Source organism: Lissotriton helveticus, chromosome 7 (genome assembly GCF_964261635.1).
Source record: "Lissotriton helveticus chromosome 7, aLisHel1.1, whole genome shotgun sequence".
Taxonomy (NCBI): domain Eukaryota; kingdom Metazoa; phylum Chordata; class Amphibia; order Caudata; family Salamandridae; genus Lissotriton; species Lissotriton helveticus.
The window spans coordinates 1,401,822,109-1,401,836,217 of record NC_136068.1 but is presented as its reverse complement, the minus strand read 5'-3'; the positions used below and the strand labels follow the sequence as shown (position 1 = coordinate 1,401,836,217).

Genomic DNA, 14,109 nt, shown 5'->3' with positions numbered 1-14,109 from the left:
GCAGAGATTATTACATCGCCTAGTTAGCAATAAACGGCTTGTAAATATCAAGAAACAACAGCACTACATTTGTGCTACTATTCTGGATCCACGTTACAAAAAGCCATTGTTTGGCAAAGTAATAATTCCTTTTGAAACATCAAATGTTACAGAGTACAAAGGTTGGCTAGCTCAGTCAGCCATTCGTTTTGAAAGAGAGCGGAAGGAAACTGTAGGAGAACTTGAAGACAGTACTACTAGTGAATCAGCAGGCCATCAGGCGTCCCAAAAAAACACTTCTGCATCTGTGCCTGTGGCTGAAGTGAGTAACTTTTCCTCTGAGCCGTTAACCACACCAGCAACCGTATCATCTGCACCAGGCCCAGGCGATATGTCTGAAGCGGATTGGCTAAGTGAGCTAGGGTTTCCTTGTCCCAGAAAGGACACAGAAGTGCAAAGTACAGGAATCCGGGAGAACATTGTTTCTATGGTGCAGGCCTATCTGGATGACTCCACAGCGGTCAATATTACTGAGGACCCATTGGCGTATTGGCATGGGAAAAGAAACATATGGCGAGAGCTCACCAACCTGGCTATCAATTACTTGTCTTGCCCACTCGCAAGCGTGTCTTCAGAACGTGTTTTTAGTTCTGCTGGTGGCATTGTGACTTGCAAAAGGTCCCGCCTCTTGCCCGCAAATGTGGAGCGACTCACCATGATAAAGATAAACCAGCACTTCATACCACCAGATTACAAAGTACGAGAATGCACGCAGGAAGAAGAGGACACTGACCTACCTGAGGAAAGTTCTCCTCAGTTACCAGAAGTACTACCGACTGAATTTGCAGAGTATGAGGACGAGTTCTGCTTCCCTGACAGCGAGTTCTGAAAATGAGTCAATAATTAATTAACTTTAACATTAGTCCTTATTCACTTTTATTCCTGTGTGTCTGTCTTTCTTTTTTTAGCAAGTGTTTGATCACATTCACAACAAAACTGTAATCACCCCATCACAAGCAACAACAAGCCCATCAGCAGAACTGTCTTGATTTTGATGCCGCAGCATTCCTCAGGTTCACAACAGTTAGTTGACAAGAACTCAGTCCTGGTCATCTATCCTCCTCCTCCAGACTCACCCTATCCATTTCCCGTAATGCTGATGCCTGGAATCTGCACAATGAAGAAACTTACGTTGACGAGTCCCCTAAAGAGGGACTGGAAGTAGTGAGTCCTCATTTAAATACATTTTGCTAAGTGTGACTTTTTTTCCCCGATTTGCTTTTTGGCTGTTTGGGGGGTGTCAAACTTGTTTGCGCTTGGGTTTACGGGTCTTGGCTGGGCCATTGCTGGCAAGGTCTATTAAGGGATGAAATTGGTTAGGCATTTACTTTGGAAAACATTTGGCCAATTACACGTGAACGTTTAGGCGTTATTATTGCTCGCTTGCCTGTCTTAGGGGTGCTGTCTGTGGGGCTTCCAGGATTTTGGGGTCTGTGAGCACCGCTGCCATATTTCTAATGTTGATTGCTTTTGTTTTGCAGAAAATCCACGCCGGGAAACTCCAGTTGGGGCCCTGCTGTAGAACGCCTTAGGACACTGTGAATTCCAGGTGGAGCCAGCCCTCAAACACAAATTACAGGTAAGATAAGCGTTTGGATGGGAGGTAGTATAATGGAGTATTCGGAGAGGCGAGAGAGTGACAGTGGTACTAGTAGTAAAGTCCTAGGGCTCTTGAATTAACAAACTCTGTGACAGGCATTTACTTTGGAAAACATTTGTCAATTACACGTGAACGTTTAGGTGTTATTATTGCTCGCTTGCCTGTCTTAGGGGTGCTGTCTGTGGGGCTTCTAGGATTTTGGGGTCTGTGAGCACCGCTGCCATATTTCTAATGTTGATTGCTTTTGTTTTGCAGAAAATCCACGCCGGGAAACTCCAGTTGGGGCCCTGCTGCAGAACGCCTTAGGACACTGTGAATTCCAGGTGGGCCAGCCCTCAAACACAAATTACAGGTAAGATAAGCGTTTGGATGGGAGGTAGTATAATGGAGTATTCAGAGAGGCGAGAGAGTGACAGTGGTACTAGTAGTAAAGTCCTAGGGCTCTTGAATTAACAAACTCTGTGACAGGCATTTACTTTGGAAAACATTTGGCCAATTACACGTGAACGTTTAGGCGTTATTATCTCTCGCTTGCCTGTCTTAGGGGTGCTGTCTGTGGGGCTTCTAGGATTTTGGGGTCTGTGAGCACCGCTGCCATATTTCTAATGTTGATTGCTTTTGTTTTGCAGAAAATCCACGCCGGGAAACTCCAGTTGGGGCCCTGCTGCAGAACGCCTTAGGACACTGTGAATTCCAGGTGGAGCCAGCCCTCAAACACAAATTACAGGTAAGATAAGCGTTTGGATGGGAGGTAGTATATTGGATTATTCGGAGAGGCGAGAGAGTGACAGTGGTACTAGTAGTAAAGTCCTAGGGCTCTTGAATTAACAAACTCTGTGACAGGCATTTACTTTAGAAAACATTTGGCCTATTACACGTCAACCAACACGATGACAGTGTTCAGTTAAATGAACTTACTGCAAAACCACCACCCACCAAGCTCAAAAGTAGTAAAAAAACAGATATGCTCAGATAAAGTTTGAAAAAGTATATTTTTATATCCCTAACAAAATAATCTCCCGCAAGACCCTCCCTAACCCCAACAAATAAATAGTCATTCAAAAGTCCCCAAAAAACCCAACTCCCAATTCCCACCCCCCAAAAGTCTCGGGGCAAGGGACACTCTAGGGATGCACAGTGTTGAGTTTGGCCTCCAGGGCATCATGCCTTAGGGACAGGGCATCGTACTTCTCCTGGAGGGTGGCGTGATCTAAGCGGAGGCCCTCCACCACATTCTGATAGTCTTTCCATTTCTGGACCTCCGCCTCTAGGTCGGACACTCTGCGGAGTGATCGGCGCAAGCGAGCCTTTACACTGCTGTGAGGTGCAGCCTTTGCTGCTTGGCGGTGGCGTCTGCCAGCACGGCTCCGTTTGGCTGGAGCACTGCGCTTACCGGCAGAACGTGGGGTCACGGAGGAGGATGCAGATGTTGATGCACTGGACTGCGTGTCGTCCCCCTCCAATTCCACCAGCCGCCGATATTGGGCAACAGTTGCTTCCAGCCTCCGTTGCCGGGCCAGTACAGCCAGCATACTCCTCGTCGGTTTTGAGGTTTTAGTATTACCAACTATATGAAGAAAGAAAGACATAATATGTAACCAATGCTCTTTAAGAATATGATTAACACAAAATAATTCAGCAGGAAGTTGTGTCACAGTACAACTAGCAACTAGCCAGCGCAGTACAAAACTATTCAGGCCAGTATCATGGGCGTCCGCAGGGAGGGGCAAGGGGGGGCGCTTGAATCACCATTTCCCTTCCCACAACTCACTATCCTTGGTTTGATGCTCTTTCATATGAAAGAGATCTGGCAGAAGCCCAGGCGATATGTCTGTTTCCCTCTCTCTCTCTCTCTCTGTCTCCCTCTTTATGTCTCCCTCTACCTCGCTGTCTCTCTCTCTCTGTCTCCCTTCCTCACCCTCCCTCTGGCTCCCTCCCTCTCTCTCTCTCCTTCTGTCTTCCTCTCTCTCTCTTTCTCTGCCTCTAGCTGTGTGTCGGTCCCAGCCTGCTGTAGTTACCATATTGTAATTTGTCACTGGGCCACCACTGGATACACATCATATCCTATCTAAGAGTCAGATAGTACCATGATCCAGCTTACCTGTACTCGCCACCGCCACTGTCTCCTTCCTCACAGTCTGTACTTCTTGGTCCGACTCCTCTTGCGCCGCCTCCTCCCCAGAGTGATCCTCGGACTCAGAGTCAATGATCACCACCACATCCGAGCTGGCCCCGCCACCAGATGTTCCACCTACAAAGTAGATTTAAGAATGTTAGATTACACCACTCACTAGTATTTGGTCTATGAATGAAGAAATGTGAAAACAGAAAAATTAATTGACTGTCTACTCTAGTCTAAAGTAAAAATGTCCCTCCTTCCAGGGAAGGCTGTTGTCTTGCTGCATTTTTTTGTCATAATTGATGAATGCTTGATTAATTTTAACACACACCATTTTTCTCTGAACAGACAGAAACTGGACTTCTAAGGACAAGAGCAACATCAACTTCAAACCAGGTGAAAGCTCGGCTCGACCACAAGAAATGTGTTCCATTACTCATCAACTCAGCACCAAGCACTTTTCCATTTCCAACGAACTTTATTTTAATATATGTGTTTACTTAAACTTTTAATAAAGCTTTTAAACTTGAATAGACTCTGTGGTTTTTGGTCCTCCAGACTAGAGTGACTAAGCGAAAGGTTTTGCAATTTTTGCAAGGAGGAGTCCGTGCCGCTGACACTACCAGGTTTATACAGTGTGCCAAACACGCCACTCTGAAATATTATTACTCTGGTCTTTGGTGTCCATAGTTCGGTTTGAGGAGAATTGTCCCTGCAACAGTAGTATTATTGATTTTGCTCCTATCTAAACACTATTTCGAAAAAATTAAATTAGGAACGCTTGGACAACAATAGGTCCTCTATATTTAAATGAAAACTTACTGGGGCCAGCAAAGGAGCACTCGCCGCCCTGGCCTGCATCCTCCTCCTTTGGAGCCACAGCATCCTCCTTTTCCGTCCGCTTGCCCCTGGGCGGACCTGACGTACAACATGAAAGAATGAACAGAAAACATTGATGATTGCTGCTTGCCGATGTCCTTGTCAACCAAATCAAACATTTAGAAAGAACAAGAACCAACTATTTCAGCCAAAAAGAGGGCTACAAAGGAAGGACTGCACCTGAGCCTCTACTCTAGGGGCAGATTTACAAGCCCCTTGCAGCTCTTTTGCTCCGTTCTTGCGTCAAAAGTGACGCAGCGCCACAACAAGAGAGGCGCCATGGTGTGGCGTATATTAACAACGTGACGCATTTGGAAAATGCATCCCATTCTAAAGCCCTGCGCCATAAGAGAGCGTTCCAGCGCAAGGGAGGGCGTTCCTGCGCAGGGACGCATGCTAAAAGTGGCTATGGGGAATATATAAAATTTCAATCAGTCATTTAGGACAATGATGCGTCACTGAAACCCTGCGCCTGCATGAAGCAGACTTACGGCTTGACGCAGCATTGCTGGAGCTGCGCCATCGTTGCAACGCAACTCCATCAATGAGCCGTCTTTACGGCACCGATGCGTAACGCTTCAGTGACGTTTTGGGACCATGGTGTGCCGCATTGTAAATACGGCGCACCATGGGTGGTGCTGGCGTGCCGCACACTTTGCAGGGATGCGCAGGTAATTGCTAATCTGACACTTAGGGGCATACTTACGAGTTCTGAGCTGGACACCTCCAGATGTGCACCACAACAAATGCGTAACGCAAAACTAACCTTGCGTCACGGCAGATGCGCCGCAATTACAATGCGGCAAACCCTGGCGCAAGGGTAGGCAGATGCGTGACGCATCTCGTGACGAAAGAGAGGCGCATCTCTAGAGTCGCGTCGCAGGCGCGATGCAACTATAGCAATGCTCAGGGCTGGCCAATACTCAACATACCGCATCAGTCCTTACGCCTGCTTCAAGCAAGCAGGCACAAAGAATTGACGTAGCAGCGTCGCGGAAGTGCCTGCGTTAAATCTTGTAGATTTCACGCAGGCACTTTTGCGAGGCACACAGCTGCCTGACCGCCACCCCCCACCCCCCACCCCCCCTGCGTGGGAACGCACCCATTGTGGCGCAGGCCCAGGCCTTAACGTGGCGCATCTCCTTAGATGCATCACGTTGTTCATGACTCGCAGGGATGCGCCACGTTTACGTCGCTGTGCGTCAGGTAAGGCAGCGTAAACGTGGCACAAGGGGCTTGTAAATCTGCCCCTTTGTGTCTAGCATTACGCAGTTCTGTAAAATACACTCATACATTACTCAGCCCAATTAAATGAACACAAAATAGAAAACAAATAAGCAGTGGCACCGCCACAGAGAAGGAGAACAGTGCACCTGAAATGCACAGAAGATTTTGAAATATTAATTTACCTCTCTTATCAATGTAATCAGCAGCATTATTGCTCTTTGTAAAAAAGTTAAAACAAACATTTGCAATATAACACACAGAGCAGGAGAAAAAACAGAGTAGTGAGTGATGAAAAAATTGCTACTACTACTCACCAAGCCCGGGGACCTCCACTCCCAGCAGGTCGAGCAGGTCGCGCTCCCGGTCCAGGATATCGGTCCAGCGGTGGGTCACCTGATTGTAGGTGCGCTGGACCCCCGTGAACTTAAAAAGGGCCCGACACACCTGCCCCCACCGCTTCCGTCGCTCCTGGCTGTTGGTATAACCAGCAGCGATCCTGCCGCCTGCCGCGATGGTCCTGGGGAGACGGCGCTGCACATAAAAAACGAGTGCGCCCACCTCCTCAGGGCTGAAGATCTCCCGGGGCACCACCATTTCTGCCCTCAAGCGGCCACACGGGAGCCGGGCACGGGCTGCGGTGCCCGTCTTGGGCAGCTTGACAGCTGTCTTCACCATGTTCTGGGCAGGTGAAAAAGACAAAATGAAAAAGAATAAGAGTAGGGAAGAAGGAAATAAAAGTTAAAAAAAGTAGTTGAAAAGTAAACAAAAGTAGCCTAAAACACAAAAATATAGATCTAGAAAACTAGAGGGATAGAAAAAAAGTTAAATAGATCAAAAAAATATTAAAACAAGCAAAGGATGGCAGAGATATACAGAGGATAGAAACACCATGCCCAGACACATAGGAATGAATGAAAAACAAGATGGCGGCCCGAACACGTGCGTGTAAGTAAGTTCGCACGCTATTTCTCTCGCGAACTCGTGCGAACTTGCATTCGCAAGGCGCTCATTGCGCGAGATTACACATAGCGGGCGGAAACGGAAATACGTCACGCAAACAAAATGGCGGCGCCCATACTCAACCTTGGGGTAACTCGCACGAGTTCGCGTCTTCCACGGTCGAGTTCGCACGACGCCGCGCCTCGCGAATAGGGCGAAATTACCGAAAAACGAGTTTTGCAAAAGCAAAACCAACGAGCAGGTGCAAAAGTTCGACCTCAACATTTGTAACCATTTACCTGTAGTACTTCCTGAAGGGGCCCTCCAGAATCCGGTTGCCTACTTGCAACTATTGTGTGACTCTGCTCTGACAGTCACAGAATAGTTACAAGTATGCCATTGCATCCTGATATTGCAACAAAAAGGAAAGGGAGCAGACAAGCAGGTGCCAGCCTTCATTAATGTCAGTTGGGGCAGAGCAGGTGTTGTTGTTTGCAAAACTTAGTGCAGGTGTACTTGGCTTTGCCACAATAATGTACACTCACTAGTCAATCAGAGGGTGCTGTGATGACACCGAGGGTGGCATGGGTGTGCCAGCCAGAGGGTGGCATGGGTGAACCAGAGTGCCAGTGTTGACAGAGGATGGCAGTGCTTTGCTTTGCCCCAATAATGTACACTGGTGAACCAGAGGGTGCTGTGATGACACAGAGGGTGACATGGGTGAGCCAGAGGGTGGCATGGGTGACCAAAGAGAGTGCCAGTGGTGACAGAGGGTGGCAGTGATGAAGAAAGCCTTGCAAACAGGCTGGGCACGTAGAAACAACAAGTTCGCAAAACTGGTGACCCGACAAGTAAGTTCGCAATTTGCGAAATTGTACAAAACCCTCGCGAACTTGCAGAAACCCGTGCGAACACACACCCCAAAAAAAATACGCAAATCCGCGAGAGTTCGCGGATTTTGTGGATTTTCGCAATCCGCAAATACGCAAATCCGCAAATTCGCGGATTGCGAATCCGCAAAATCCGCCCATGCTTATGCTCGTGTTCTTAGAAGTCAAGCTTCTGTCTGTTAGGAGAAAAAGTGGTGCGTGTTAAAAATAAAAAGCAAGCATTCATCAGTTGTGCCAAAAAGTGCAGCAAGACAACAGCCTTCCCTGGAAAAAGGGACATTTTTACTTTAGAGTAGACAGTCACAAATTATTACATTGTATTCTGTTTTTTGCACATTTCTTTATTCCTCCTAGACCAAATATTATATAGTAGTGAGTGGTGTATTCTAACTCTCTTAAATGTACTTTGTAGGTGGAACATCTGGTGGCGGGGCCAGCGCGGAGGTGGTGGTATTGGACGAGGGGAACAACTCTGGGGAGGAGGCGGTGCAAGTGCCGGACGTGCCTGTGAGTGTTCACACGGTGGTGGCGGGCAGAGGTAAGCTATATATTCCTTACTTATTGAGATTGAAGACTGCATAGTGTGCTTTCTACACGGGTGTATTATAAATCAACCAGGTAGTAGCCTCCTCTAAATGTACTTCGACTTAGCTGTGAAGTTTTTGGCGAGAAGAATCCCAATAAGATCTGAGATGAACTTGATGGATGGGATGAACGAAAAGCGAAAGAAGGGTGTAAGTAAGTGTGGAAGGACGAGAAATTTAATGATGACTGGCAAAGAAGAATGATATGTGTTTGCTTGGTCCCCGAGGTGGCTGGGAAGGAAAGAATATGGTATGGTGCATGGCTGGGTGAATGATGAAACAAGGATGGGTGGAAGGAGAACAGCCTGGGTGGGTGAAACAGAAACTGTATGTGTGCATATACTTTGAATGGATGGATGCCTGGATCATGGTATTATCTGACTCTTAGATAGCATATGTGTATCTAGAGAGAGTAGACGGTCACTGGATGAACTAAGTGTTACTTTGAAGAGCATGTAACACCGCACCCGCACGTCCGTTCCAGTGTAGGAAAGGCAAGGAAAAGAAGTTGTAATTTTGTCCAAATACTACCATGAATAGTAGCAGAAGTTTGTATTGCAGCTGCAAGCACAGCATATATCCGGTTATTACGGTGGACACTCCCTACCGCTCTTAATAACTTTAGTTTAGTAGTAGTACGTCATTCATGTGTGGGTGTATCACTGTTCACTCAATAATAAGCAAAGCACCTAAAGTCATCCCATATATCATCAAATACATCCCATGTGAAGTGATAGATAATCAGATTATTTAGCTTCTTCATTTTCCTTTTCTAGTACTCATTTGCACTGTAGAGTGAAAGCTAAATTAATTAAGCAGTAGCCCTTTTAACTGAGTATTCTCAGTGCCACCCGTAATAGAAAAGTAAGAGGTTCACCACCTGCATGTACTGGACCGGTACAGTAACGCAAGTCTGTCTCACTCATCATGGTGTGCGTCTGTTTTTCTCGGGTGCAAGTTCACTGCGCTGGCATTATGCCGGCTTGCATAAGATAACGTACCAATTTTCCTAAACAAGAGAGAAGAAGAAGAATAAGACTGGTGTACTGTCATAGTCGACTGTAATGGAAGTCCATAGTGCTCGTAGAATGTGTTCCTTAAACTCCCACTAATGTTAGAGCAAGGATGAAGAAGTGGGAGGTTAGATAGATACTGTCCTCAATAGTTATGTACTGTGCTTTCAATTTGCTACTTGTACTGTGACACAACTTTCTGCTCAATCATTTTGTGTTAATCTTAAGGAGCATTGGTTACAGACTATGTCTTTCTTTCTTCATATAGTTGCTCCTTCCAAATCAAACAGACCATCAAGGAGGGTGCAGGCTCGAATGGCCCGGCAACGGAGGCTGGATGCCACTGTCGCCGAATATCGGCGGCTGGTGGCCCTGGAGGAGGAGGAGACGTAGTCTACCGGTAATACAACAACATCCACTGGGACAGCTGCATCCTCCTCCGTGCCCCCACGGGCTGCCAGCCAGCGCAGTGCTCCTGCGGTACGGAGCCGGGCTACCAAAGCCAACCGCCACCGCTGAGCAGCAAAGACAGCAGCTGTCCCCCACAGGAGTTGCAAGGCACGCCAGCGCCGCTTATGCCTCAGAGTGTCCTACCTGGATCAGGAGGTGCATACCTATAAGAACTTGGTGGAGGGCCTCCGCTTCGACCATGCCACCCTCCGCAAGGAGTATGATGCCCTGGCCGCTAAAGTCAACAGCACCCTCCCGTAGTGTAGTGTCCCTTGTCCCTTTTTTAGAGACTTTTGGGGGGTGGGAATTGGGAGTTGGGTTGTTTTTGGGACTTTTGAAGGACAATCTTTGGGGTTAGGGAGGGTCTTGCGGGAGATTATTTTGTTAGGGCTACAAAAATATACTTTTTGAAACTTTATCTGACCATACCTGTTTTTTACTGCTTTTGAGTCTGGTGGGTGGGGGTTTAACAGTAAGTTTGTTTTCCTGAAGAGTCCTAGGACTTTAGTAGTACTACCGTCAATCTCTCGTCTATTCCTAATACTCCATTATACTACCTCCCACCAAACGCTTATCTTACCTGTAATTTGTGTTTGAAAGTAGGGCTAGGCCCAGGGCTGGCTCCACGGGAAATTGCGATTAAGGTTGGCAATCCTGGGCGGATGAAATGTCCTCATTGCGGTGGTACTAGTGGTGTGACACAGTGGCAGTTGCATGCCTTGGGAAAAAAAAAATGAAACCTGGTTTGTCCTTACTGTAGCATTACAACGGTACGATAGAGAATATAGCAGGTGACAGTACACTAGAACATTGCCACACAGAGCCTAACAAATGGTAAAGTATTGAAAGTATAACTAGTACTTGCGTTGAATTTCTTTGACATTGGCTACTACTACAAGAAATAGTACTGAAGCTGAGTAAGTCTAGAATATATCCTCTGATTCCTTCACCAGCCTGTTGCTATGACCTTATCCTCCCTAGCAAGTGTGTGGAATTATTGATGTCATTTAGTCACACATCAAGCAAAACCACACAGCCCGGGGGAAGAGGGTTAGGGTTTGGAAAATGGATGTGAATGGGGGTTTCTTTTTGGGTAGGTTTTGTTGAGAGAAAAAAAGAAAGCACAGCATGGACAAACAATAATTGAATAAAAAGAAATCTTTGGGTACAAAGCTAACCATAAATCTTTTAAGTGACATAAAGGAAGTGCATGCCCTACTGCCTGCATTGTTACTGAAAAGTAAGTAGTACTAGAATGCGACAGTACAGGGCTGCAGCGTTTTCACTTGCCTATCTCTGCACTCAGAGAAACACTTCTTACATTAAATTAGGTTTAAAAATTAGCCGAAGTAAAACCTATAGAATGGCTGTAGGGATCAATTTAGAAGCAGAGAGAGATCCAAGAAATGCAGTCACACTCATAGAAGAAAACAATGGATACTGTATCTGTATGTTGTTGTAGTTGTCCTGTTGAATTTGGTAAGTAAGTTGCATGCAGCAAACAATTCCTCTTATTAGCGGCACTCCTCCATTCCAGCTGACGCTTCGTCCATCAATGTTGGTGACCAGAAGACACCCTGTCCACTGCCTGCCTGGCGGATGCAGAATTGAGGCTCGCGAATGTGAAGCCTGACTCCATCCTTTTTTCCCCATTGCACAGACTGAAACCCGGCCTGTAATTATTGAACGAAAAACAGGAAGTGCTATTACAACACCACTGATAAATAAATATAAGGTATGTACGCTGTGTAGTGCAAAAAGTCACACTTTGATTTTCCTAATAGACAGTACAATATTTTTGAAAGTGCGTACTCTGTCTGAGTCACCTTTTGAAGGATAAATAAGTATGGGCAAATTAAGTTAGCGGATCTTTCCCCTCAAGCAAGGTGTACTGTAAACTGTGTTTTAGAACAAAATTAGACCTTCCCAGCAGTGCTCCCACCCAGACCCTTACTAAAGCCAGTCGCAAAAATGTAGAAGACCCCAATCAGATCTCAAAAAACGAGGCCTAGCAGAAAACTGGTGACAAAACGTACTTTGAAAGTAAAAGTTGGCCCAAATACCCCCTTACCCACCGTGGATTGTATTTCAAACCACTTGCAAGCAAGCAAAAGTATCCATAGCCAGCATCACTCCAAGACTCGAAACCCCCCCCACCCAAACACATGCAATAGAAATACTGCTAACCCTAACGAGCCCTAAGTTAAGAATAGTGGCAAAGGCTTTCTTTAACTATGCCAAATCCCCCCTTTCCCACCATACTACTGCTTTTGAGTCTGGTGGGTGGTGGTTTAACAGTAAGTTTGTTTTCCTGAAACTTAAGTCTGTGTCATTTTCTTCCTTTAAGTGTAAATGGCTAAATGTTTTCAACACTAAGTGCCTCTCACAGAGTAAGTGATCCCCCCTTTCCCAACATGGATTTTCTTCAAATCGCTTGCAACAAAAATTACACATTCCCACGAGTGCTCTAAAACCCCAGAACTCAGTTGCAAAAATCAAGAACACCCCGAAACACATGCAATCCTGCTGCTAAGGCTAACCCTAACGAACCCTAAGTTACAAAAAGTGCCAAAACCTTTTTCATCATGGATGTTGTTTAAACCAGTTTTATCCGGTATTAGACCTTCCCAGCAATGGCCCCAGAGCCGTCAACCCAGGCGAAAACAAGTAGAAAACCCCCAAACAGCCAAAAAGCAAAAGTACAAAAATGTGGACTTAGTCACTTTTCTGAAAATTTCCAAAATCACTCAGCGCGCGCTCTGCAGCTAGGCCCTAACTCCCCTCTGCCTCCATGGATTTCCTTCAAACCTCTTGCTATCGAAACTATCCATACCCAGTAGTGCTCCCAGACCCCGAAACCCACCCACAAACACCAGGAAGCCCCCCAAACAGGCCCCCGAACACGCTACATTGAGGGAAAAGTCAGAAAATGCAAAACCTTTTTCATCATGGATGTTGTTTAAACCAGTTTTATCCGGTATTAGACCTTCCCAGCAATGGCCCCAGAGCCGTCAACCCAGGCGAAAACAAGTAGAAGACCCCCAAACAGCCAAAAAGCAAAAGTACAGGTGATTAAAGTTTTAATTATATTAACTTGTGCAAAACAAAGAAAGACAGAAACACAGGAATAAAAGTGAAAGTACGAAAAAGAAAATTTCTGAATTCATTGGCTCATTTTCAGGCCTCGGTGTCAGGGAAGAAGAGTTCGTCCTCATACTCTGCGAATTCAGGCAGGAGTAGGTCAGTGTCACCTAACACAGAAGAAATTCCCTCATCTAAGTTGCTGTCCTCCTCGTCTTCTTCCGTCGTGCGATCTGGTACTTTGAAATCTGGTGGTATGAGGTGCTCATTCATCTTGATCATTGTCAATATCTCCACATTTTTGGGCGAGAGGCGGGTCCATTTGCAAGTTACAATGCCACCAGCAGCACTGAAAACACGTTCAGAAGACACGCTTGCGAGTGGGCAAGACAAGTAATGTATAGCCAGGCGGGTGATCTCTGTCCACAATTCTTTTTTCCCATGCCAATACGCCAATGGGTCAGCATTAACATAGACCTCTGTTGAGTCATTCAGATAGTCCTGCACCATCGACTCAAAGTTCTCCACGGTTCCTCCACTTTGCTGAATTTTCGCTCGGACCTTTTCAGAACCATAACCAATCTCAGCTAGCCAATCCTCTTCATCACCCGATATTTCTGTTGTGTCTGGTGCAGATGATGCGGTTGCCGGTGTCTTTAATGGCTGAGAGGTCACTTCTGCCACAGCCACAGGTGCAGAAGTGGAGTCTTTTGACTGGGGATGGCCTGCTGATGCTGATGTACTGCCTTTTCCTTCAATTTGCTTCCGTTCTCTTTCAAACCTGATGGCTGACCAGGCTAGCCAACGTTTGTACTTTGTAACATCCTCATCACTAAAAGGAAAAAATGCAGAACCTGCCAGCGCCTTTTTGTTGCGTGGATGCAGAATAATAGCACAAATGTAATGCTGTTCTGAGTGGATCTTTTGAAGACGTTCATCGCCAAGTAGGCGCTCTAATAATTTCTCCGCCAAAACAAAAGCTTCTTGCTTTTCTTCATCTTTTTGAAACTTTGAAGACACCGCCTTCAGTTTGTGCTCCAGCATGCGCAACAATGGGATAGCTTTTCCCAAATTACAGTCCTCCCTGCTGACTGCACGCGTGAAGACCTCAAAAGGACGAAGCATGTCTGTCAGACTTTTAACTAGCTCCCATTGCGCCGCATTTAACCTCAGGTCCTCCTTCACAGCTGTACCTATTGTTAAGAAATACTGATTGAGTACCGTAAACTGCTCATACAGACGCTCAAGCATGTAGAAGGTTGAGTTCCAACGTGTTGGCACCTCCTGG

At 46.2% G+C, this 14,109-nt stretch overlaps 1 long non-coding RNA gene across 1 annotated transcript in view; it reads left to right on the top strand.

The window, feature by feature from the left end:
- Window positions 1-9,985, top strand: part of LOC144767434 (uncharacterized) — a 69,985-nt gene extending 60,000 nt beyond the window's left edge. The window contains exons 2-3 of the long non-coding RNA XR_013598202.1: window positions 8,106-8,231; window positions 9,559-9,985. This is a non-coding gene — a long non-coding RNA (uncharacterized LOC144767434). The remainder of the gene's footprint in view (window positions 1-8,105; window positions 8,232-9,558) is intronic.
- The last annotated feature ends 4,124 nt before the right edge of the window (window positions 9,986-14,109 follow it).